Here is a 27536-nt window from a genome sequence, read left to right on the forward strand (position 1 = left end):
TCCAGTATTATGTTGAATAAAAGTGGTAAAAATGGGCCAAGCATGGTGGCTCATGCTTGTAATCCCAGCACTTTGGGAGGCTGAGGCAGATGGATCATCTGAGGTCAGGAGTTCGAGACCAGCCTGACCAACATGGAGAAACCCCGCCTCTACTAAAAAATACAAAATTAGCTGGCATGGTAGCGCATGCCTGTAATCCCAGCTACTCAGGAGGCTGAGGCAGGAGAATCACTTGAACCCGGGAAGTGGAGGTTGCAGTAAGCTGAGATTGTGCCATTGCACTCCTGCCTGGGCAACAGGAGTGAAACTCTGTTTAAAAAAAAAAAAAAAGGTAAAAATGGCGTCTTTGTCTTGTTCCAGTCCTTAGAGGAAAGGCTTTTAATTTTTCCTGTTCAGTATAATAGCTTTGGGATTAGGAAGCCCCTCCCTTTTTAAGGGGTCACCTTTTTAAAAACAAGAGGACAACACCACCACCCAACCACAAAAACCTCCTGAGGAACTCATTTAGACTGACAAGAGGTGCAGAAAGAGGTTAAATAAGGTGCTTATAACTCCTTTTTCTCCTTCCCCTAATGATAGCACCTAACTGAACACAGTCCATTCATGCATAAAAGGAGAGTAATTTGGGGATGGTATTGTTAACTAAAACTGTAGGCTTTATGGAAAATTCACCACTCTTGCACAAACATCCAGGATCCACATGGCTATTGGGAGTGATTTCTCCTGCATTGCCTCCAGCCTTTCCTAACATGTCCTTTTCTCTTTGTCTTTCATATCTGTGATGGAGCTTCATTCATGTGTGTGTATTCCTCTGTTTCTGTGTGTCTTTTGAACAAATAAGGTTTTGCAATTAAAGAATGACTGAGGCCAGGCGTGGTGGCTCATGCCTGTAATCCCAGCACTTTGGGAGGCCAAGGCAGGTGGATCACTTGAGGTCAGGAGTTTTGTGGTTTTTTTTGAGATGGAGTCTTGCTGTGTCGCCCAGGCTGGAGTGCAGTGGCACGATCTCAGCTCACTGCAAGCTCCGCCTCCTGGGTTCACGCCATTCTCCTGCCTCAGCCTCCTGAGTAGCTGGGACTACAGGTGCCCACCACCACGCCCGGCTAATTTTTTGTATTTTTAGTAGAGACGGGGTTTCACTGTGTTAGCCAGGACGGTCTCGATCTCCTGACCTTGTGATTCGCCTGCCTCGGCCTCCCAAAGTGCTGGGATTACAGGCATGAGCCACCGCACCCAGCCCTGGCCAATATGGTGAAACCCTGTCTCTACTAAAAATACAAAAAACTTAGCCGGGTGTGATGGTGGGTGCCTATATTCCCAGCTACTTGGGAGGCTGAGACAGGAAAATTGCTTGAACCTGAGAGGTGGAGGTTGCAGTGAGCTGAGATCACGTCACTGCACTCCAGTCTGGGCGACAGGGCGAGATTCTGTCTCAAAACAAAACAAAACATATATCCAACCATAGCCATCCCTGGCCTTCTAATTCATGTTGTCTGTTATTTCATCTGTACTTTCCCTTTGATTCTTTTTTTTTTTTTTTCTGTGCTTGGATGCCAACTTTATTTGTGGTCAATTATAACTTAGAGTCTTCATTTTCCATTTTTATACATATTCTGTTAATCTATGGTATCATCTACCAAGTCTTCTGCCTTAAAAAACTCACAGAGATCATTTCCTTTTTGTAACTCATCCTCTACTCTCTTCATTCAATTAGTTACACGTTGTACACATGTACCTTAAAACTTAAAGTATAATAAAAAGTAAAAAAAGAAAAAAAAGAAAAGTAAATTATGTCATTCAATGATCCAATGACAGACTACTGCAATGACAAAATAGTTGGTTTGGAGAGAGATTTCTGGAGTCCAGTCCTTTTTATTCTTTTTAAGTAGAGACAGGGTTTCACCATGTTGCCCAGGCTGGCCTTTAACTCCTGGACTCAAGCAATCTGCCCCCTTTGGCCTCCCAAAGTCCTAGGATTACAGGCGTGAGATGCTGCGTCCAGCCCCTTTTTATTCTTGAGTGATATCCAATTCCTCTTTCACTGTATGTGACTCCCTAAGAGTGCTAAATCTTCTGGCTTCCACTGATTTCCATTGAGAAGTCCTTTTTTTTTTTTTTTTTTTAACTTTGCAAGCTTCTTTGTTTTTGGTTTCAGCAGATTTCCTCTCATCTTAGTTATGATTTCCTTTTCATTAGCCTTTTAACAAATGTGGTTTTTTTTTTGAAATGGAGTTTCACTCTTATCGCACAGGCTGGAGTGCAATGGCACGATCTTGGCTCACTGCAACCTCTGCCTCTGGGTTCAAGCAATTCTCCTGCCTCAGCCTCCTGAGGAGCTGGGATTACAGGCGTCCACCACCACACCTGGCTAATTTTTGTATTTTTAGTAGAGACGGGGTTTTACCATGTTGGCCAGGCTGGTCTTGAACTCCTGACCTCATGATCCACCTGCCTCGGCATCCTCCCAAAGTGCTGGGATTATAGGCATGAGCCACTGCGCCCATCAGAGACATGTTTCTTGAAAGTATGCCCTTGTCAATTAAAAAAAAAAAAAACAAATAGCCCAGGAGTTTGAGACCAGTTTGGGCAACATAGAAAGACTCTATCTCTACAAAAAATAAATAAAATTAGCCAGGCATGGCGGGACGTGCTTGTAATCCCAGTCACTTGGGAGGCTGAGGTGGGAGGATCACTTGAGCTCAACAGGTTGAGATTGCAGTGAGCCAAGATGGTGCCACTGCACTCCAGCCTAAGTGACAGAGCAAGACCCTGTCTCAAAAGAAAAAGAAAAGAGTAATCCGTAATGAGGATGTTAGGAACTATTATAAAATCATAACTAATGATGGTCAAGTGAAATATAAAAATAATAAAAATATATTATTTTCATTTACCAAAAAAGTGTGCCTTCTTTTCATCTACCAGTTTTCTAATCTTCCAGTATTTTCTGCACCTTCTGAATCTCTTTTCCTTCCAGGACCCTGATTTAATAAAAGTAAGACTTAATTATTATATATCTTGTGCCTGTATTAGCTTTTTTCTCATTTTCTCCTGAAACTCTATTACAGAATTCATGTCCTCTTTTCCACTTGGTTAACTTTTTGTTCCCTGTGTGTAATCTGATCTTTACATCCATTGTCCTTTTAGTTATTTGAAAGTAATGAAAATCACCATTTGGATTTTTTTTTTTTTTTTTGACAGAGTTTCACTCTGTCACCCAGGCTGGAGTGCAGTGGTGCAATCTCAGCTCACTGCAACCTCCACCTCCTGGGTTCAAACAATTCTCATGCCTCGGCTTCCCAAGTAGCTGGGACTACAGGCACCTGCCACCACACCCGGCTAATTTTTGTATTTTTAGTACAGACTGGGTTTCACCATATTGCCCAGGCCGTCTTGAACTCCTGATCTCAAGTGACCCACCTGCCTTGGCCCCCTAAAATGCTGGGATTATAGGCATGAGCCACCATGCCTGGCCTATTTTTTTTTTCTACAATAGTTTCAATCCTCTGCCAAAACTAAAATCTTCTATATGTTTTTATATACTAGGTATAGTTATTTTTTATAAGTGCCATATACTTTAAATCAGTTTTATTGTGGTATGAGTTATGTATGTAGTTTAAAATAAAATAGGCCGGGCACAGTGGGTCACGCCTGTAATCCCAGCACTTTGGGAGGCTCAGGCAGGCGGATCACAATGTCAAGAGATCGAGACCATCCTGGCCAACATGGTGAAACCCGGTCTCTACTAAAAATACAAAAATTAGCTGGGTGTGGTGGTGAGTGCCTGTAGTCCTAGCTACTCGGGAGGCTGAGGCAGAATTGCTTGGACCCCGGAGGCAGAGGTTGCATTGAGCCTAGATGGCGCCACTGCACTCCAACCTGGTGATAGAGTGAGACTCCATCTCAATAAATAAATAAAAATAAAATAAAATACATCAATCTTAAGGATGAAGTTTGATGAGTTTGGACAAACAAAACTGAAAGTAGAATATGCCCATAAGAAAAACCTCACACATGAGAATGGGCAGAAACTGGAAAGGCTTTGAGAAACTGTTAATGAAAGCAAAAAGAAAGAACCTTGAAGAAATTTTTTTTCACTGTGTTAATTTATTTAATAACTGACCATTTTATTATTATCACCATTTTAAAGATGAGACAATTATAGCATAGAAAATTCAAGTAAATGCCCCATAACACCAACCCCTCAATCCTGTTTCTTCTTATTTCCTGGACCCTTGGCCATATGCGTGGAATCTGAGAATGGCATCTAGTTGGCTTTAAACTCACACTAATGAAGCTGCAATCTGGAGGTCAGGAAGTTTCTGGAAATTGTTGCTGGTGATGAATTCACTTAGATGCGTACATCTACTGGTCTAGACATCACTCCACTGCTGAAAAAAGGCATCTACCTCCCTTCTTTATCCAAATCTTATTTGAAAGCATATCTTTGGCAGTAACCAGACTGTCTTTAGGTGACTTTTAGCAAGTTGTCTAGGACGTGAAATTGTTAGGTTTCCAGCCCCTGAAACAAAGGTAAGAGCGCAAAAAGAGGTAGAAATTAGTGCTGATTAGAAATAAACAATATCTAGTACCACATATAGAGGACAGAGTGGGAAATAAACCCCATAATCTAAACAGAGGCAACTACTACAGCTCCTATTAAGACTTTGGAGGCAGGGGTAGGTTCTATGATGCAATGGTATCTACGTGCCAGCAGATAACAAGGGCTAGTTGCAACTGTAATGTATATTCATATTTCTTGAAGACTCACCATTGTGGGCTAAGAGAAGTTGAATGAGGGCCTCGAACCCAAATCAAAGCAACATCCCTAGTTCAAAGCTACTCTGTTTAGATGAATCTGCTTATACTATCTGTTGTTTCTATTTGATCTCATTCATGTGGTTCTGTTCCCTTGCATGCTGGATATCTGTGACAACTTGCTGGTCACTGTACCTGAAAAATTATTTGTGGATGCTCCCTCAGGCATAAAGTGCCTCCAGAGTGGATTCTCATTTACCCCTTCCAGGTATCACCAGTCCAACCCATCTCAAATTAAGTTCATAATGTGAAATTCCTTAATTTACTGAGCTTATGAATCCAAAGCTTCCCATACCTGGTGAAATATAAAAAGGAAAAAAAGAAAAACAGGGCTTTACCCCAGGAAAATCAAACCAGAATTTCTGGAGGTGCCCAAGAATTGGGATTTTAAAAATCTCTTTGGGTGATTTTAAGATGTAGTTAGAATTGAGAACAACCAGGCTGGGTGTGGTGGCTCACGCCTGTAATCCCAGCACTTTGGGAGGCTGAGGCAGGTGGATCACAAGGTCAGGAGTTTGAGACCAGCCTGGCCAATATGGTGAAACCCCGTCTCTACTAAAAATACAAAAATTAGCTGGGCATCGTGGCAGGAACCTGTAGTCCCAGCTACTTGGGAGGCTGAGGCAGGAGAATCGCTTGAACCTGAGAGGCAGAGATTGCAGTGAGCCGAGATCGCACCATCGCACTCCAGCCTGGGCAACAGAGCGAGACTCCGTCTCAAAAAAAAAAAAAAAAAAAAAAAGAATTGAGAACAACTGGAGATGAACTGAGTATGGAGATCAGGTCATAAAAAAGGAACCTCTAGACTTAAATATTATTTCCTAATATGATCTTTAATTGTGGTCACTTATAGATAGCATTGACCATAAGCTAACAGACTAGAATCTACTGTTTTTTTCTTTTTCTTTTCACTTTTTAATATAGAAAAAAATCAGACATACATAAAAACAGAGAAAAAATATGAATAGATCATCATGTATTAATTACACCAATTCAGCAATTATCAGCAGTTTGCCAATTTGGTGTTAAGAAAAATTATCAGCTGGGCGCCATGGCTCATGCCTGTAATCCCAACACTTCGGGAGGCCGAGGCAGGCAGATCACCTGAGGTCGGGAGTTCAAAACCAGCCTGGCCGACATGGTGAAATCCAGTCTCTACTAAAAATACAAAAATTAGCCGGGCATGGTGGTGTGTGCCTGTAGTCCCAGCTACTCAGGAGGCTGAGGGAGGAGAATCACTTGAACCTGGGAGGCAGAGGCTGTAGTGAGCCGAAATCGTGCCACTGCACTCCAGCCTGGACAACAGAGTGAGACGCCATCTCAAAAAATAATAATAATAATAAATTATCAAAAACTAGATGTATAGAGCACCTTTGACATACCTAACTCCATCTTAGAAAAAGACTCCATTTCATTTTTCATAGAACAGTTCGCCAACAGGATGTTTTGCTTAATAAACAAAAAAAAGAATAAAGACCGCATCCAACCAGTTAAGGACATGAACAAGCACATTCTTCCATCATCAGTTCTCACCAGAGGACTCTGTGACTATAAAAGATTAGGGCTTCAGCAGCTTGAAACGGCCGTCTTAACTGACACTATCTTGTAGTTACTCATGATAAGAACTTGGCATCTGCTGTGGAAGGCTGTGCCACATCAAAAACTCTTTCTTGCAAGACTGATGGACTGCCTAGTCCAGACTAGGACCTCTTTTGTCTTTGCCCATGGACTGGTTCCTTAACCCTTTCTCCTATCTCTTTTTCCTCTTGATATTAAATGTTACTTTGTTGTAGAATGTTTGACCAAGAATGTTTATATATTAAGTACACTATTGGCCAGGCGCGGTGGCTCACACCTGTAATCCCAGCACTTTGGGAGGCTGAGACAGGCGGATCATGAGGTCAGGAGTTCGAGACCAGCCTGGCCAACATAGTGAAACACCATCTCTACTAAAACTAGAAAAAGTTAGCTGAGGATGGTAGTGCCTATACTCCCAGCTACTCAGGAGGCTGAGGCAGGAGAATCGCTTGAATCCAGGAGGCAGACGTTGTGGTGAGCCGAGATCACGCCACTGCACTTCAGTTTGGGCAACAGAGTGAGACTCTGACCCCCGCCAAAAAATAAACATAAAAAAAAATAAGTACACTATTATATATGCTTTGCAATATTGACTGACTTCTGGAGTATCTTGAACCTGTGTGCCCGCGGCTCTGCCTCTAGAGTGAAGGGGAAGTACTAAGGAGAATGCCTCCTTGGGAACTCCACATAGCTCATGGTTTTTGTTATTGAACTAGCATCAATAAAAGCCTGACATTGTGGCAAGATACAAGCATGTGTGCCCCTGGATATCTCTAACCTTGCACCACTCATGACACTAGGAAATAAGGAAAAATATTATTTTGTTATCCCATATATCTTTGCAAAGTCATACTACAGCACAATCTAACAAACTGTTCTAGGGACTGGTTTTCCCACACTCAGCACCGTTCACATTTTGGGCCAGATAATCCTTTGTTACAGAGGACTGTTATCTACAACACAGAGTGGCTGGAAGCATTCTTGGCCTCTTCCCACTAGATGCCAGTAGTATCCTACCCCCACCATTGTGAGAACCAAAATTGTCTTCTGGCATTGCCAAATGTCCCCTGGGGCTTAAAACTGCCCCAGGTTGAGAATTCATTGCTCTGGTGTAATGAACCTTTATTTGATTGACTGTTATTTATTAGGATGTAGGTGGTGTAAAAATAGATGTTAACTTGCAGACAACTGATGCATTTTCTTTCTTTCTTTTTTTTTTTTTTTTTTGAGATGTCTCACCCTGTCGCCCAGGCTGGAGTGCAGTGGCGTGATCTGGACTCACTGCAAGCTCCACTTCCTGGGTTCACACCATTCTCCTGCCTCAGCCTCCCAAGTAGCTGGGACTACAGGCACCCACCACCATGCCCGGCTAATTTTTTGCATTTTTAGTAGAGACGGGGTTTCATCATGTTAGCCAGGATGGTCTCGATCTCCTGACCTCGTGATCTGCCCGCCTCGGCCTCCCAAAGTGCTGGGATTACAGGCGTGAGCCACCGCGCCCAGCAGACAATTGATGCATTTTCATATATTCATCTGGTATAGCTACAAATTGATTCTGTGCGGAAGAAATAACCTTAAAGGTATGGTTTTATTGCCCTGTAGGGATATTAAATAGTTTTATATCTAACTTTGCAATCTTATTCGAAGATTCTATTGTTTTTCACTGAAGATATGTATATACCTGTTCACTTGGAAATCAATTTCCAATTCCCTTGCTAATAAGTGAAATGAATCTTTGAATATCTGTAAAAGAGTTAAAAATTGTAAGTTTTTGAAAATTATACTTTGATACTTGTTTCACCCATTGCCCCGGTGCTCTCCCTGCCTCCACATACTCTGAGGACAGGATGGGCTGTGGCCTCTCCTCATCCCAGGCTACTTCCACGATCAACCTTGATCCAGGAGATGGTCACATCCCACCCAGATCCAGAGCACCCTACACTCATGCCAAGATACAGTCCTACTGACACTCAGGCCACAGCCTGGGAAAGATGGCAAGACTCCATCTCTACAAAAAAATAAAAATAAAAATAAATTAGCTGGGCATGGTGGTGTGTGCCAGTAGTCCCAGCTACTTGGGAGGCTGAGGCAGGGGGATCACTTGAGGCCAGGAGTTCAAGGCTGCAGTGAGCCATGATTGTGCCACTGCACTCTAGCCTGGGCAACAGAGTAAGATCCTGTCTCTAAAAAAAAAAAAAAAACCCAAAAAGCCAAACTAAACCAGACAAAACACCAAAAAATAAAAATAAAAAAAAACCAGCAACAAACTGAAGGGGGCCTGCCCCTCCACACCTGTGGGTATTTCTTGCAAGGTGGAGACGAGAGACTGAGAAAAGAAATAAGACACAGAGACAAAGTACAGAGGAAGAAAAGTGGGCCCAGGGGACTAGCGCTCAGCATACAGAGGACCCGCGCTGGCCCCAGTCCCTGAATTCCCTCAGTATTTATTGATCACTATGTTGACCATCTCGGAGAGGGGCATGTGGCAGGACTATAGGGTAATTGTGGGGAGAGGGTCAGCAGGAAAACATGTGAGCAAAGGACTCTGTGTCATAAATAAGTTTAAGGAAAGGTGCTGTGCCCTGATGTGCACGTAGGCCAGATTTATGTTTAACTTTACACGAACATCTCAGTGCAGTAAAGAGTATTGCCACCAGCATGTCTCAGCAGCCACAAGGCGGTTTTCCCCTATCTCGGTAAATAGAATGTATGATCAGGTTTTACACCGAGACATTCCATTCCCAGGGATGAGCAGGAGACAGGTGCCTTCCTCTTATCTCAACTGCAAAGAGGCCTTCCTCTTTCACTAATCCTCCTCAGCACAGACCCTTTATGGGTGTCGGGCTGGGGGACGGTCAGGTCTTTCCCTTCCCACGAGGCCATATCTCAGGCTATCACATGGGAAGAAATCTTGGACAATACCCAGGCTTTCTTGGGCAGAGGTCCCTGTGGCCTTCCGCAGTGCATTGTGTCCCTGGGTACTCGAGACTGGAGATTGGTGATGACTTTTACCAAGCATACTGCCTGCAAACACATTTTTCACAAAGCACATCCTGCACAGCCCTAAATCCATTAAACCTTGATTCAACACAGCACATGTTTCTACAAGCACAGGGTTGGGGCTAGGGTTACAGATTAACAGCATCTCAAGGCAGAAGAATTTCTCTTAGTACAGATCAAAATGAAGTTTCTTATGTCTTCCTTTTTCTACATAAACACAATAACAGTCTGATCTATTTTTCTTTCCCCCACAACAAACAAACAACACTCAGGCCCAGGTAAGGTCCTTTCTGCTCCAGAGCAAGGAAGCGCTGTGCCTCCTTTTAGGCCAAATTTGGGGCCCTGTACCCTTTTAAATGATGACAGTGTCTAGGGCCACCACATTTAGTTCAAGGCTTGGACCTATAGGCATAAGCTCACTGGAACAGGTGAGAGCTGATGGTCACTGCAGGTTGGGTTAGCCCAGAGCCTTGGAGCTAAGTCTGCCTAGAGGCTCCTTTCTCGAATTACTCTGCTTAGAGGAATCGCACTGTCATAGGCCATAAATGCTAATGATGACCTTGGCAGGGTCCTATCTTTCTGCAGACTATGATAAAGTTCTGTTACTTCTTTTCTCACTCCTTCTCTGTTCCCTGGCCCACATCATTACTCAATACTCTGAATAGTATGCCTTTTCTTTTAAAAATGAAGGTATAATTTACATATAATAACACAAATAAGTGTTCACTTTGATGAGTCTTTGACAATTACATAGGCCCATGAAACTACCACCTAAAACAAGACATAGAACATTTTCCTCACCCCCTAAATTATCTTCAAAGTCATAGCCCCAGCCAGGCGCAGTGGCTTACGCCTGTAATCCCAGCACTTTGGGAGGCTGAGGCATGCGGATCGCTTGAGGTCAGGAGTTTGAGACCAGCCTGGCTAATATGGTGAAACCACATCTCTACTAAAAATACAAAAATTAGCCGGGCGTGATGGCGCATGCCTGTAATCCCAGCTACTTGGGAGGCTGAGGCACGAGAATCACTTGAACCTGGAGGTTCAAGTGATGGTCACTGCAGGTTGGGTTAGCCCAGAGCCTTGGAGCTAAGTCTGCCTAGAGGCTCCTTTCTCGAATTCCTCTGCCTAGAGGAATTGCACTGTCATAGGCCATAAATGCTAATGATGACCTTGGCAGGGTCCTATCTTTCTGCAGACTATGATAAAGTTCTGTTACTTCTTTTCTCACTCCTTCTCTGTTCCCTGGCCCACGTCATTACTCAATACTTGAGAATCACTTGAACCTGGAGGAGGTTGCAGTGGGCCGAGATGGAGATCTCACCACTGCACTCCAGCCTGGGAGACAGAGTGAGACTCTGTCTCAGAAAAAAAAAAAAAGCCCCTGGAGTCAACTGCTTTCTGATTTATAACTCAATAGATGTGTTTTGCCTGTTCTTGAGTTTCTCATGACTGGAGTCCTACAGTGTGTACTCTTCTTTTACCTGTTTCCTCTTTCCACGTGTACTCCTTCCCCAATCAGAGGTCAGCTCCTTGAGTAGCCTCTATTTTTACTGGAGTACTCAGTCTTCTTTTTCCCAATTCAGTCGCTGAGATATATTTAGGTTCTAATAAATTTTGGGTAAAATTTAATAACGATGCTAATGATCCTTTACTTTTGAATAACACAGAAACACCCAGCTCTGAATCCTTGTTGCTTTATTTACTCACTGAATGATTACGGACAGGTCACCTCACCCCTGTGTTGCAGTTTCTTTTGAAGCGTGATGATAACACTATCTTTACAATGTTTGTGGCAGTCTTTAATGTTATTCCAAAATATCTCCAGCTCTCCTCATCCCAGAATTATGGTAGGATTATATGTCTGCTATCACACTCCTGGGTGGCCATGTGACGTCTCAATGACTAGTGAATGGAAATGACATGTATAGTTTTTGAGGCAGAACGTTTAATTCCCAGCAAAAGACCCTCAAAGGCTGTCTTTCCCTTGGCCTTCATGAGTGACAATTTACCAGTTGTGGCTGCTTTATTGGCCTAATCCTAGAATAAGAACAGCCCTTGAAGTGAGCAGGCCAGTGATCAATCAGGCATTTAATAGGCACTTTATAAATACTCATTTTACTTCAATATTATTATTTTTGTTTTTTTAGAGACAGAGTCTCACCCAGGCTGGAGTGCAATGGCACAATCTTGGCCCACTGAAACCTCCACCTCCTGGGTTCAGTGATTCTCCTGCCTCAGCCTCCCGAGCAGCTGGAATTATAGGCGTCCACCATGCTGGCTAATTTTTGTATTTTTAGTAGAGACGGGGTTCCAACATGTTGGCCGGGTTGGTCTTGAACTCCTGACCTCAGGTGATCTGCCCACCTTGGCTTCTCAAAGTGCTGGAATTACATGTGTGAGCTACCACGCTCAGCCTAAATGGTGATTTTAAATTAATTACTATAATCACTTCAAAGTGTTGTCATATAAACCACTTATATTAAATCAAATGAAGCAAGGACCCTTGACCTCTTTGTTAAATTTTAAAAATCTAGCAGAGCCATAGGCCTTTAATTTTTCCATCGCAAGGAAGAAGAGGAAACTGGTAATAATCTCCTCTGACAGAATAATCTCGCAAGTTTAGGAACTTTATTTAAAGAATTCAGAAATGGGGTTGGGCGCAGTGGCTCACACCTGTAGTCCCAGCACTTTGGGAGGTCGAGGCAGGCGGATCACCTGAGGTCGGGAGTTCGAGACCAGACTGACCAACATGGAGAAACTCCGTCTCTACTAAAAATACAAAATTAGCCTGGCGTGGTGGTGCATGCCTGTAATTCCAGCTACTCAGGAGGCTGAGGCAGGAGAATCGCTTGAACCTGGGAGGCAGAGGTTGCGGTGAGCTGAAATTGCACCAATGCACTCCAGCCTAGGCAACAAGAGCGAAACTCCGTCTCAAAAAAAAAAAAAAAAAGAAGAAATGTCAATTGTAGCATTTTAACACAGCATTGAAGTTATCTACTGATGCATAGCAGATTACCCTAAACTCAAAAGCTTAAAACAACAAACATGTAGTATCTTACACACTTTCTGAGGGTCAGGAATATAGGAGCTGCTATAGCTGAGTGCTTGTGACTGAATCTCTCACGCAGTTGCAGTCAAACTATTGGCAGGGGCTGCTGTCATCTCAAGGTTTGACTGGGGCTGCGAGATGTGCTTCCAAGGGTGATACACTTGGTTATAGGAAGGCCCCAGCTCCTCACAGGCTATTGGGTGGAGGGCTTAGTTCCTTGCTACATGGGCCTCTCCATAGGCTGTCTCGGTATCCTCATGACATGGCAACTAACTTCTCTCAAAGTGGGAGCAGCAGCCTTTAAGATAGAACTCAAGGTGCCATTTATTATATTTAATCTCAGCAGTGACATCTATCACTGCTACTGTATTCTATTAGTCTCACAGTCCAACCCTGGTACAGTGTGGGAGGGAACTACATAAGAGTGTGCATAGTAGGAGGTAGGAATAATTGGGAAACATTTTGGAGGTCAGTTATTGTATCAGTTGCTAGGATGACCAGTTGGAATTAGGATTTTTTTAAAAAGCCATTTTCATAAGACAAGGTAATCTTTTCTAGAGATGTTTCAATACCTGTGATATGCGGAGCACTGCGTTAGGTGGTATTCAAGGCAGGCCTGTAGTGAATGCTGTTGGTACCCAGCCACCACCCCTGAGCAATCATATGCAGACCGCTGGCTTCTTAACTGCAGGCACCTACAGACTCAGCCTAAGACTTTCCCACAAGGCAGGCTGGAAGTGCTGGAGCTTTAACACCTCTGGAGTGGCCCTAAAACAATTAGGAAGAGAGATGGTGTAGACATATGTAAGCTTCATCGGCCTGGTGGTTGTGAAAACTTGGAAGTGGTTTCTACACAATCCCCCAGAGGTCCCAAGCTGACTGAGCCCTCATTGATCCAGAGCTAATCTGCTCACCTATGCACTGTATATTCGTTCCCACCGCTCCCGTCTCACTTCTCCATCCCCCACCTACCAAATAAACTGCTTGCACTCATTCTTTCCTCAGGTCGGCTTCTCGGGCAAGCCTCCTTAGGTAAAAACCTTGCTTTCAACATTTCCTTTCCATTATGCGCTAAGAACTCTGATCTCTTCCCGCTGCGGAAGCCCCGCCCTTTCCTTGCGGCTCCGCCCTTTCCGTGAAGTCACGCCGGTCCTTAGGCTGTCTCTGTCTCCCTAAAAGCGAGTCTCTTCGCTGCTCTCTAACTCCTAGAGCTGGCTCAGAAAGAGTTTCACATTGCCATAGGGGAGCTCCTAGGAGAGGCTGCACCCATTGCACGTAAGAAGCGGTAAAAATGTACGCGGCCATCTTACCAGGCTGCCGGAGACAAAGAAAGCTCAGCTTTGATGTCTGGGCGCCACCATGTTGGCCACAGGAGGTTTTGGCATCTGAGAGGCTGAGTTAAGAGCAGAGACGACATCTCTGTTTAGGGATCCAGGGGCACTTGCTTCTCCTTGTCCTAAAATAGCCTTATCTTTTGGTCTAGCAAAGGGCTTAATCATCCGTTTTACGGCACAGTTTTAAACATGGCCGCCCCCGGTAGGAGTCAAGTGGGCGTCGCCATCATACCTCCAATTACAGCTTTGAGAAACCCAGAATCCTGTTCACTGGAAGGTTGCCGGGTGGCGGCTGACAGCCTCAAAAGTCGCAATTGAGTCTGCGCACCGGCCATTCAGGATGGGACGACCTTATACCGCGGTGAGGCGGCATGGCAGGACGACCAATTTCAGATTCAGGGCGCGGATGCAGCATAAATGGGAAGGCACGGTTTGAGAAACGGTCAAACCTAGGACCAGTGGAGGATAGTGAGCTGCCGACTACGGTGGCCGACTGGGTCAGCTATGGGTGCCCGTGAGGGTCAATGACAAGGGTACTGAAGGGTTAAGAGATTCGGCGTCTGAGCCTCGCGGGGCCTCAGTGGTGGCGGGCAGAGGTTTGCGGGAGTCAGTGGCACGGTCTCTGAAGAAGATGCATTGGGAGTGTGTGGGAATCAATAAATGCGAGTTCTGTGAAATGTCTTGATTTTCAGGGTGCATGGGGTCAGTTATAGTGGTCTTCATGGGTCTGGGGTCAGTTGGGATTTTTCAGACACTGGTTTAGAGAGCTTTAAGGTTAATGATCGGAGCCCGAGAAGATCAGTGATCGGAGGTTCTAAGTTCTGTGGGTAGTAATAGTTTGCGTACTGGAATTGGTGATTGTGGAAACTTTGGGGTTCAAATGAGGGAGGTCAGTGGTGATGAATGTTTGGAGAAATGTTTTGGGCCATCGGTGATTGAGACTTACTTCATATCATCGGTGGAGGATCGGAGAGTATTAATGATTGGACTTTTGTAGATCAGGGAATGGAGAATAGAATCAAGTGTGCTTATCTTAAAGGTACGCCTCAATGAGGCTCAGTGATTCGGACTGTCACCTGTGGGTGGGAGTGGGACTGTGAGAATCAACAATTGATCCTCAGTCGTTGGGATATCATTGGCAATCAGTGTGGGTTCATGATTGGGGGCTGTGTAATTTCACTGGCAATCAGATCGGATCAGTGTTCTTTGTAGTTACTGACCTGTAGTCTCTCCTGGTCAGATTTGAACATATGGGAATATCAGTGACTATGAAAACCTCTGAGGGTTGGAGATTGGAGGCCAGTGATTGGGGGCACTATGTGTGTCTGATTAGGAGACTTATAGGGGTTGGTGTTGAGGGTCCTGAAATGTGGAGATTGGGGATGGGAAAATCACAGATTTGAGTCTGCAAGCCTGCATAGTGGGAACACATTTCACTCAGGTGACACTCCCCAGCTGAATAGCAGCCAGTTCCTCTCCACCAAGGCCCATCTCAAAACTCTTTTTTGAACCCACACCCTTTTTATTGTTCTCTACCATAATGAAAATAATTTGAAAGGATCGCGTGCTAAACTTATCTAAAGTAACATGTTACTAAAGACGTGGCTTCTATTCTTGTTAGGGATCTAATGCATATTTTTTCCTAATGTTTCCTTTAAGGTTCTTTCTGGCAAAGGTAATGACATACGCATCTGTGACAGCATCCCAAGAGTGAGCCTGGTTTCTGGAAATCCATTCTGACTCTGTGACAGCGGGGATGGATGTGACCTTGCCCGTGGTTAGAAAACAAATTTACTGAGTAAGTATCTAAAATGATAATGTAGGCTGTGTGCAGTGGCTCATGCCTGTAATCCCAGCACTTTGGGAGGCCGAGGTGGGTGGATCATTTGAAGTCAGGAGTTACCAGCCTGGTCAACATGGTGAAACCCTGCCTCTACTACAAACACAAAAATTAGCCGGGCGTGGTGGCGGGTGCCTGAGGTCCCAGCTACTCTGGAGGCTGAGGCAGGATAATCGTTTGAACCCAAGAGGTGGAGATTGCAGTGAACTGAGACTGTACCACTGTACTCCAGCCTGGGTGACAGAATGAGACTCTGTCTCAAAATAAATAAATAAATATAAATAAACAAAATAAAATAAAATGATAATGTAAAAGATTTGGCTGAAAGAGCAAACTGAGAGTGTTTAGAAAATACTTTTATCTAGGCTCAACTTAAAAATAAATTATCAAAGGAAGAGAAACTAGATTTGGAATTTATTGTATTCTGAGAATCTTTTTGCCTTGTCCTATATATTTTAGGCATAGCCACATTTAACATCCACTAATGAATTCCTTATAAAGTCCTGGCAGAAAAAATTCAAGACAGATAAAGCCACAACCACCACAAAACAAAATGTAAAGCTAATTTTAGAAACTGTTCCTCACTGAAATTGAAATTGAACTAATAGTTATTAAAATGGCTGAAATGGGATTGCAAATAAAATGGAAATAAGATTTAAAAAATAGATTTTGGGGATATAAGTGCAGTTTTGTTACATGGATATATTTCATAGTGGGGAAGCCTGGGCTTTCAGTGTAACTATCACTTGAATAATGTACATTGTACCAATCTGGTAATTTCTTATCCCTTACCCGCTTCCTACCCTCCCTGCATTCAGAGTCACCTGTGTCTATTATTCTGCTTTCTATGTCCATGTATGCACATTATTATCTTATAAGTGAGAACATGCAGTATTTGACTTTCTGTTTCTGAGTTAGAAAATAAGATTTTGGGCCGGGCACAGTGGTTCACGCCTGTAATCCCAGCACTTTGGGAGGCCGAGACGGGCGGATCACGAGGTCAGGAGATCGAGACCATCCTGGCTAACACGGTGAAACCCCGTCTCTACTAAAAATATAAAAAATTAGCTGGGCCTGGTGGCGGGCGCCTGTAGTCCCAGCTATTCGGGAGGCTGAGGCAGGAGAATGGCGTGAACCCGGGAGGCGGAGCTTGCAGTGAGACGAGATCCCGCCACTGCACTCCAACCTGGGCGACCGAGCGAGACTCCGTCTCAAAAAAAAAAAAAAAAAAGAAAAAAAAAAGAAAATAAGATTTTGACCATTACTCTAATGAAAAAGTGCAATGTCAAAACAACATTTTAACTTTAAAAAATTATTACGTTTGATCTTTATGTAACCTTCAGACAAAGCACAATGCCTGTAGCATCTTAAGAAATAAAGGCAGCTGGATGCTAAGGCAGGTAACATCTTTCAGAACCCACATAGGCCATATTTTAGTTTTAAAAGCAGATAGTCCCTATTTTTCACTTGCACAGAATCAAAGACAGATAGCTGCTTAGCATGGGTGAAATAATAAGCCAGGGTAAGGAGTTTGGGTATTTTTTTCTCCACGTTGATTCCCTTCACCTATACTGTGCTCAGTGCCAGGTTTCAGAGCAAATAATTAAAAAAAAATTTTTACATAAACTTTTTATTGTGATATAAGATATATGCAAAAATGTATATAAATATGCAGCTCAATGAATTCTCACAAGGGAATACCCCTGGGTAATGCACTCCGATCAGAAAACAACATTCTAGCACTGTGCCCTCATGATGCCCCTCCCAGTCACTACTCTGCCAGAGGTTCCCTAGCTTCTAACCTTAGTATTGTCTGTTTTTGATCTCTAATTTAATGGGATATTCATTGGGGGGCAGGAGCACCATGGGGAGAGGCCAGATGTGGCTGTGTTTGAACAAAATTTCTAAGTTTGAATCGAGATAATTTCATTCATATAACAGATACTTTTCCAGGTCATTAAATATTCCTTGTTTGGCCAGGCACAGTGGCTTACGCCTGTAATCTCAGTGCTTTGGAAGGCTGGGGTAGGAGGGTTGTTTGAGGCCAGGAGCTTGAGACCAGCCTGTGCAACATAGCGAAACTCCATCATTACAAAAAATTTAAAAATTAGGTGGGTAGTCTGGGCATGTTGGCTGACACCTGTAATCCCAGCACTTTCGGAGGCCGAGGCGGGTGGATCACCTGAGGTCAGGAGTTCAAGACCAGCCTGGCCAACGTGGTGGAACTCCATCTCTACTAAAAGTACAAAAAAAACCCAAAAAAACAAAAAAAAAACATTAGCTGGGCTTGGTGGCGGGCGCCTGTAATCCTGTAATCCCAGCTACTTGGGAGGCTGAGGCAAGAGAATTAGTTAAACTCAGGAGGCAGAGGTTACAGTGAGCCGAGATTGCACCACTGCACTCCAGCCTGGGCAACAATAGTGAAACTCTGTCTCAAAAAAAAAAAAAATTAGCTGGGTGTGGTGGCTCACACCTGTGATCCTAGCTACTGGAGAGGCTGAAGTGAGAGGATTCCTTGAGCCCAGGAGTTCAAGGTTGCAGTGAGCTATGATCGTGCCACTGCACCCTAGCCTGGGTGACAGAGAGACCCTGTTTCAAAAAAAAAAAAAAATTCTTTTTTTTTTTTTTTTTTTTTTGAGACAGAGCCTCACTCTATCGCTCAGGCTCGAGTGCGTTGGCGCGATCTCGGCTTACTGCAACCTCCACCTCCCAGGTTCGCACCAGTCTCCTGCCTCAGCCTCCTGAGTAGCTGGGACTACAGGCGCCTGCCACCACGCCCAGCTAATTTTTTGTATTTTTAGTAGAGACGGGGTTTCACCGTGTTAGCCAGGATGGTCTCGATCTCCCGACCTCGTGATCCACCCGCCTCGGCCTCCCAAAGTGCTGGGATTACAGGCATGAGCCACCGTGCCCAGCCAAAAAATTCTTTAAAACAATTGAGGCATAATACACATGTAGTGAAGTGGGCTTATCTTTAAGGTGCAGCTCAATGAATTTTTATATTACAGAATCCTGTAACCACAGCCTAGATCAAGATATTCATCACTTCTAACACCTTGAAGGTATCCTTACTGGTCAATACGTACTGCCACCTTAGGGGTAACTAGGGTTTAATATAGTGGATTATTTTTGCGTGCTTTTGAATTTGAATTGAATTATATATATCCCCTATGAATCCACTGGATTGACTGATATTCACTGAATTTGATAGGATTCCATTTGAATCATATAAATGTGAAGCCAAGGCATTCATACCATGAGGAAATTTTGTTTGAAATTCTGAAACCACACGAACACCAGGACAAAATTCTAAACTGAAGGCTGGGCATGGTGGCTCATGCCTGTAATCCCAGCACTTTGGGAGATTGAGGCAGGCAGATCAGGAGCTTGAGACCAGCCCGGCCCCATTTCAGTGAAACCCCATCTCTACTAAAAATACAAAAGTTAGCCAGGTATGGTGACAAGAGCCTGTAATCCCAGCTACTCAGGAGGCTGAGGCAGGAGAATCATTTGTACGTGGGAGGCGGAGGTTCCAGTGAGCTGAGATTGCACCACTGCCCTCTAGCCTGGGCAATAGAGTAAGACTCTGTCTCAAAAAAATAACAGAGAAATTCTAACCTGAAGTTCTGGCTTTGCCATCTGAGATTGCCTCTTTTCTATTCTCCCTGGAAGCCAAAAACATACACAGTGAACTAGACCCTGAGGTTTTAAAGTGGGTTTCTAGTAGGGTCCCATTAATGAAGCTAACGGTTAAGGACTCTTCTCAATAGGTAGTTTGGAGAGGGATTTTTAGTCCCTTGGTCAAAATCTCTTAGTCTTTAGGGACTGACCATTGACTACAGAGACCTGAATGAGGTAGCTTGAAAAAGAACCTCTCTAGAGGCTGGCTGCTTGAGGGCCAAGACATAGTGGTGACTCAACAAATGCAGGGTGTTCTAGAAGGAGTCTGCCTTAGGGATTCTGGAAGCTGCTGGTAGATTCACTTCCAGGCAGAGAAGCCTCTGTCCCTCACATACAACCTGACAATATGGGAAAGCAGCTAACCTCTTCTTTAATCTTCCCATCTTGCTCACCTTTCCACACACATAAGAGATTATTGTTTTGTTTTGGTTTTGATTTTAAATAATTTCAGATTTAGAAAAGTTATAAGAATAGGCCCGGTGTGGTGGCTCATGCCTGTAATCCCAGCACTTTGGGAGGCCGAGGTGGGTGGACCACGAGGTCAAGAGATTGAGACCATCCTGGCCAACATGATGAAACCCGGTCTCTACTAAAAATACAAAAATTAGCCAGGGGTGGTGGCGCGTGCCTGTAATCCCAGCTACTCAGGAGGCTGAGGCAGGAGAATCACTTGAACCAGGGAGTCAGAGGTTGCAGTGAGCCGAGATCGCGCCATGACACTCCAGCCTGGTGACAGAGCAAGACTCCGTTTCAAAATAATAATAATACTAACAATAATAATAATAATACAGAAATTCCTGTTATACCCTTCACCCCATTCTGTAATTGTTAAGATTTTGCTGTGTGTGTAGACTTTTTCTGTCTCTCTCTGTGTAAGTTGTGAACATGATGACCCTTTACTCCTAATGTGTATTTCCTAGGTAATATACATTTTGTATGTGATCACAATAATTAACTAACCACAATATAATAATCGAAAGCAGGGAAGTTAACATTGAAATATTATTATCTAATGCATAGACTTTATTTAGATTTCTCCACTTGTTTCAATAATATCATTTATGTTAATTCTTTTTAATGGTCCAGGATTCTAGTCCAGTGTTACATGTTGCATTTAGTTGTCATATCTCTTTAGACTTCTTTAATTTGGAGTATGTTCTTGGTCATTTTTTTACCTCTTTTAACCTTGACATGTATGAGGAGTTCAGGCCAGTTATTTTTAGAATTTGAATTTTTCTGATTTTTCCTCATGATTAGAGTCATGTTGTACATCTCGGACAGGAATACTACAGAAGTGATCATGTGTCCTTCTCAATGTACCATACCAGAAGGTACACAGTGTTGGTTTGTCACATTAATGGTGATGTTAGCTTTGATCACTTGATCAAGGCTACGCCCACCAGGGTTCTCCACTATAAAGTTATATTATTACTAAGTATGTTGTAGAGAGATATTTTGAGATCATGTAATTAACCTCAAACTTTCATCCACTAGAGTTAGTATCCATTAATGATGCTTACGTGAGTCAATTACTTCTAATTATGGTTACCAAATGGTGATTTTCCAATTGTGTTCTTCCTTCTGTATTTATTGTAGAAGATTTCCCTTTTCTTCATCTGGAGGATATCAGCACAAAAGTCCTATTTGCATATAAAATAGGAGGTGCACATCAGAAACTTACAAAACTGTTTAAAATGTTGAGTTAGACCATATGCCAAAACTCAGACCTTCTGAATCACAAAGAAAACATCTTGGGAGATTGACTAGTTACAGAGAAACAGTTGTCACGTCATGTGACAAAGTGATGCCTCCACACAGACAGGAAACATCTGGGTTCCACTCTGGGCCAGACAGATTTCTGCAGTGTTCTCAGAATGAGGTATTGGCAACTAAGAAGACAAAGAAAGAAACTTCCAGAAACGTAAAACTGTCAAAACCACATGACATGATCTATATGTGCTGTAAAACCTAACTCTTAATTTTGTTTATTCTGTGACAGTGAGTCATATTATGTATTTTTTAATGAAGATGGAAAAGATTAGATGAGCGAATATGGTATGGTGCCTTCAGTTGAATTATACCCAACTGTGATTGATTTTCTGTAGTTTTTATTTTCTGTCTTCATGAAACATTCAGTCAAGGAAGTTAGAAAATATATATGAGAAGTGGAAGGAATTAATATAAAAAGAAAAATTAACGACCTAAAAAAGAAAAAAGGTAAAACTGATAAATCTGATTTTAATAAAAGTCAATAATATAGATAAACCATTAGCAAACCTTATCAAGTCAGGAGGAAATGAACAGATACACAAATTAGGAATGTAAAAAGGGAAATAACCATATTATTAAGAAATATTTTTGTAACACTTTACATTAATAGATTTCAAAGGTGGCATGCAAAGGATGATTTTCTCAGAATACATATGTAAAACTTCCTTAAGAAGAGAAAATGAAAAGATCAATAGCTATGAATGATTAAAATACCTGAAAAAGTTCCTGTCCACCACCTCAACTATCAGGTTAGACAGGTCAATTGCTGATTTCTTATTGAGCCTTAAAATGACTTCCAAGTAATACACTATTCTTTAGTTCATGACCAACCTGGGCAATATGGCAAAACCCTATCTCTGCAAAAAATACAAAAATTATCTGGGCGTGGTATTGTACACCTATAGTTTCAGCTACTTGGGAGGCTGAGGTGGGAGGGTCGCTTGAGTCTGGTAGGTTAAGGCTGCAGTGAGCCATGATTGTGCCACTGCACTCTAGCCTGGGTGACAGAGTGAGACCCTGTCTCCAGTAGATAGATAGATAGATAGATAGACAGACAGATAGATAGATAGACAGACTCTTCCAGGGAATTTATAAAGGAATACACCATTGCCCAACCTTTTTTTTTTTTTATATAAAGCCAACATTGTTGCATTGATTCCAAAAACTGGAAAAGGTGGCATTTCAAAAGAAAACCATAGCCCAACCTTCTTGTGAATGTACATGCAAAATTAGCAATATGTTAAATAATGCATTATGACTGAGAATAAATTTATCCTGAAAGTGTAAGTTCAATATTAAAGAATTTACTAATGAATTTTACCATGTTAATAGGACAAGGGAGAATACCACAGCCACCTCATAGATGGGAAAACAGTATTTGATAAAATTCAACATCTCTTCTGGATTTTAAAAAACATAATGAAATAGAACAATTTGGATACTTTCTTAACTTGATAAGACCTATGTCTCAAGTGAAAAGTCAGTAGCAGACGTAATGGCAGAACTCTGCATACATTCCCATTCAAGTGAACACCCTGTCTCTGCTTTGATTTGCTTTCCTCTAGAGTGCCTGCCAGTGCAGTTAATCAGGGAATGAAATAAGAAACAGAAGTATTGGACAAGACAAGAACAAACTGTATTTGTGGATGAAATAATTGTCTATCCCAAAAGCTCTGGAAGATTAACCATTATAGTTATTAAGGAAGTTCAGTAAGGGGGCTGGTTTAAAATGACTGTAGGAAAATGGATTAATGACTTTTTTCTTTTTTTCTTTTTTCTTTTTTTTTTTTGAGATGGAGTCTCGCTCTGTCGCCCAGGCTGGAGTGCAGTGGCACAATCTCAGCTCACTGCAAGCTCTGCCTCCCGGGTCCGTGCCATTCTCCTGCCTCAGCCTCCCGAGTAGCTAGGACCACAGGTGCCCGCCACCCCACCCGGCCAATTTTTTTGTATTTTTAGTAGAGACGGGGTTTCACTGTGTTAGCCAGGATGGTCTCGATTTCCTGACCTCGTGATCCACCCACCTCGGCCTCCCAAAGTGCTGGGATTACAGGCGTGAGCCACCACGCTGAGCCTGATGACTTTTTTTATTGCAGTCAGTAATCAAAAGGATGAAAATATGCCATTTAGAATGGTAACTGAAAACACAGTTGACTATCCAGTAACAGATGTAAAAAGAAAATTGGAGTACCTATGTGAAAGCATAAAACATTACATTTTGAGATGTATAGAAAGTCTTGAATAAATATTGAAGCCTTGTTCTTGGATTGGAAGACTGAACAATTTTCAAAATTGTCAGTATTTTCTTATATGAATGGACAAATTCAGTGCAATGTTAAGCAAAATCTTAAGAAGGGATCTCTTTGCCCCAAATTGTAACAGAATAATTCTACAGTTTATGTTGAAGATGAAACATTTGAGAATATCTAAGACATTTATGAAAAATAAGCAACAAGAGGTAATGTGCTAGACAAAGCTTTCAAACCTACAGCTTCAGGAGATAGAGGCTACGACCTAAGAGGAAGAATAAGTTGAGGGAGAAGATACTGAGTTCACTTTTGTGAAACCACAATGGGTGGCAATGAGAGATCTATGATATAGTTTGTTTTGTTTTGTTTTGTTTTTTGAGACAAGAGTTTCCCTCTTTTTGCCCAGGCTGGAGTGCAGTGGCGCGATCTCGGCTCACTGCAACCTCCACCTCCTGGGTTCAGGCGATTCTTCTGCCTCAGCCTCCCGAGTAGCTAGGATTACAGGCATGCGCCGCTACACCCAGCTAATTTTTAGTAGAGACGGGGTTTCACCATGTTGGTCAGGCTGGTCTCAAACTCCTGACCTCAGGTGGTCTACCTGCCCCGGCCTCCCAAGTGCTGGGATTACAGGTGTGAGCCACTGTGCCCGGCCTATGATCTAGTTTTAAGATTGTGACTGAGAGCATCCAGATGATGGTATCTATATGGTAAAATATGGCTTTTGAAATCAAATGTTAGGGACTGATAAGGGTGTGTAAGTCACAATCGTGTCACAATGCTGAGATGGTGCCCATCAGATGGCTGCCATGCTGCTAGAAGAGTGCCAGACTGCAGGGCAATACTGCTTTCCAAGATTGACTCTTTTTTTTTTCTTTTTTAAATTTCGATTCTTGCTCTGTCACCCACACTGGAGTACAGTGGTATGATCTCAGCTCACTGTAACCTCCACCTCCCAGGTTCAAGTAATTCTTCTTCCTCAGCCTCCTGTGTAGCTGGGACTACAGGTGTGACCACCACACCCAGCTAATTTTTGTATTTTTAGTAGAGATGGGGTTTCACCATGTTGGCCAGGCTGGTCTTGAACTCCTGGCCTCAAGCGATCTGCCCACCTCGGCCTCCCGAAATGCTGGGATTACAGGCATGAGCCACTGTGCCCGGCCTGAGATTGACTCTTTACTAAGAAAGATAATGATTGACCTTCATCTTCAAGTGGATTCTCCCCATAGTTGCCCAGTTTTAGGGAGGAATTGGGGCTGAGGGAGGAAGGGAACTTTGTTTTTCACATTTCCTTACTTCATCAGGATAGGTGGCACTGATTTTGTGTGCCACACTTGGCTCTGTGTGCAGATGGGCATCCCCAGTAGGAAAAAATCTGTTTTTAAATAAAAAAGGAAAATTACTAAACTAATTTTACCTTGTTGAAGGAAATCGAAGAAAATATTCATCATAGTTTTACCATATGTATCCAATTACTGTTTCCTGCCTTCATATTTTAGTCTGTATCTACAGCTGGAGGTGATTTTAGTAATCTACAGCTGGAGATGCCTGTAATCCCAACTACTTGGGAGGCTGAGGCGGGAGAATCCCTTGAACCCAGGAGGTAGAGGCTGCAGTGAGCTGAGATCGCACCACTGCACTCCAGCCTGGGCAACAAGAGAGAAACTCTGTCTCAAAAAAAAAAAAATGTGCACAGCAAATGTTACATTGCTCTTTTAGAAGGCAAATCTGTCTCTGAGAGGCAGCAAGACTGAGAAGTCATAAACCCAAGCGCCACAGCCAGGCTAGTCGGGTCTGTATCTCACTGCTGCTGTGTGCTAGTTCTTCAGCTCTCTCAGGCACTATGTCTTTATGTAGAAATGGAGTAGGACTCAGTTTAGAGGGCAGTGTGAGGAATAAATGAGTCCATATGAGGAAATAACATTGCACAGTGCCTAAGTTGAGATCAGGGCTCAATAACTACAAGTAGGTTTTTTTTTTTCTATTTCTATCAGTTTCTATGATGTGTCATAGTTTTATTTGTTCTTCCTGTGTAAGACCGTGCTTGTTTTGATTTGTCATTATTGTACATTTTGTTATTGTTATTATTGCTGTTACCCAAATAAATGTATAATTATGAGGCTATTGGAAAAGTTAGAAAATGAACACTTCGAAAATGAAATGTAAATTCCTTTCAATCCCTTCACTCAGAGAAAGCAATGTTAGTATTTTCATAGATTTGGACTTACATAATTTTAAAAATAGAATTATGCTTCACATTGTATGTTATGACTTGTATTTTCTGCTTCAAAATACATCACAAATGCAGTTCCAAGTCGGAGTACACCACTCCATTATTATTATTTTTTTTATTATTTTCTGAGGCAGAGTCTCGCTCTGTCGCCCAGGCTGGAGTGCAGTGGCGCAATCTCGGCTCGCTGCAACCTCCACCTCCTGGGTTCAAGCAATTCTCCTGCCTCAGCCTCCTGAGTAGCTGGGATTACAGGCGCCTCCCACCATGCCCAGCTAATTTTTTCTGTTTTTAGTAGAGACAAGGTTTCACCATGTTGGCCAGGCTAGTCTCGAACTCCTGACCTCAGTTGATCTGCCCGCCTTGGCCTCCCAAAGTGCTGGGATTACAAGGTGTGAGAAACGGCACCCGGCCTCCACTACTATTTCTAATGCCTGCCTTGTGTTCCATTCTGTGGCTCACCAATATCAGCCTGCCAATCTTTTAATTGCTGGGACAGGCTGGGTGTGGTGGCTCACACCTATAATCCCAGCACTTTGGGAGTCCAGGGTGGGTGGATTGCTTGAGTCCGGGAGTCCAAGACCAGCCCGAAAAACATGGCGAAACCCTGTATCTACAAAAAAAAAAAAAAAAATCAGCCAGGTATGTTGGTGCACATCTATAGTCCTCCTACTCGGGAGGCTGAGGTGGGAGGATCACCTGAGCCTGGGAGTTCCAGGCTGCAGCAAGCCATGATCATGCCACTGTACTCCAGCCTATCTCAAATAAAGAAATAGATAAATGAAAAAAAAAATAAATTATTGTTGGGACATTTTGATTGCTTCCAGTTGTTTTACTTCTGTAAGCAAAGGTGAGATGAACATCCTTGTACCTTTATCTTTTATTTTAGTGAGACTAATTAGTTCCTTGAGACACATTATTGGATGTTGAAGAGTGGTTTAATGAGTGTGCACTCTAAAAATTCTGATAGGGCTGGGCGCGGTGGCTCACGCCTGTAATCTCAGCACTTTCCAAGGCTAAGGTGGGCGGATCACGAGGTCAGGAGATTGAGACCATCCTGGCTAACGCGGTGAAACCCTGTCTCTACTAAAAATACAAAAAAATTAGCCGGGCGTGGTGGCAGGTGCCTGTAGTCCCAGCTACTCAGGAGGCTGAGGCTGAGGCAGGAGAATGGCGTGAACCCAGGAGGCAGAGCTTGCAGTGAGCCGAGATCACGCCACTGCCCTCCAGCCTGGGCAGCAGAGCAAGACTCCGACTCAAAAAAAAAAAAAAATTCTGATATAAATTCCCTTCAGAAAGCTGGAATATCCTGCCCTCCTACCAGCAGTGTAAGAGATATGATTTCCATCTTTGCCAATCTTATAAGCCAAAAAGACCATTTTAATAATCCTGTGGAAAAGACTTTTACTAAAAATACTACCAGAAGCAGAAACTATAAGGGGAAAATATCAACAAGTTGACTATTAAAAATAACCAATAAAACTTGTTTGGTATTGGAAACTAATAAACCCAGTTTAAGGACAAATGACAAATAAGGACAAATGTTATACTATAAAAACATATTTATAACAAATATGACAAAGGATTAATAGCCTCAGTATAGAAAGAACACTTGTAAATGAATTTTTGAAAATAACTCAGGAAAATCAAAAGTTAAGAGCATAAACAGATTGTTTACAAAAGAAATGCAAATGGCCAATAAATAGATGAGGAAAATGTCTTTCTCCATTGGAAATCAAAGAAGGGTAAAATAATAAATAAATGATAGGGATACTGAGACACAGATAGACTAAGTAACTCATTCAACATCACACATCAGTAAATGGCAGAGCCTGCATTTGAACCCAGCTTGTCTGGCTCCCGAGTCTGTTTGACAGCCTCTTTCTGTTTTCACAGGTGAGGAAACAGGCCTAGAGAGGTAAAGTGTCTAGCCCAGATTCTCGCAGTCAGTCAGAGGAATTACTTAGCTTCAAACTTGTATCTGAGTCATTCC

General features: G+C 42.8%; 1 protein-coding gene and 1 long non-coding RNA gene across 6 annotated transcripts in view; one reads left to right on the forward strand and one right to left on the reverse strand.

The window, feature by feature from the left end:
- Positions 1-4103: 4103 nt before the first annotated feature.
- Positions 4104-14124, reverse strand: LOC100614930 (uncharacterized). Its single transcript, XR_001711808.3, has 3 exons — positions 14012-14124; positions 13018-13213; positions 4104-4519 (listed from the first exon to the last, which is right to left on the reverse strand). It is a non-coding gene; the product is annotated as an uncharacterized LOC100614930 (long non-coding RNA).
- ZNF793 (zinc finger protein 793) overlaps positions 13564-27536 on the forward strand; it is a 44621-nt gene continuing 30648 nt past the window's right edge. For 2 of the 5 annotated variants that reach the window (XR_010153429.1, XM_063800089.1), the window contains exons 1-2: positions 13583-13720; positions 15439-15577. The gene's annotated coding sequence lies outside the window, so the exon portion shown is untranslated. Of the gene's footprint in view, positions 14141-15438; positions 15578-27536 lie in introns of those variants that run through there. The other 3 variants (XM_063800087.1, XM_063800088.1, XM_054672378.2) reach the window with 3 other exon arrangements.

Source organism: Pan troglodytes, chromosome 20 (genome assembly GCF_028858775.2).
Source record: "Pan troglodytes isolate AG18354 chromosome 20, NHGRI_mPanTro3-v2.0_pri, whole genome shotgun sequence".
In the NCBI taxonomy this organism is placed as follows: Eukaryota; Metazoa; Chordata; class Mammalia; order Primates; family Hominidae; genus Pan; species Pan troglodytes.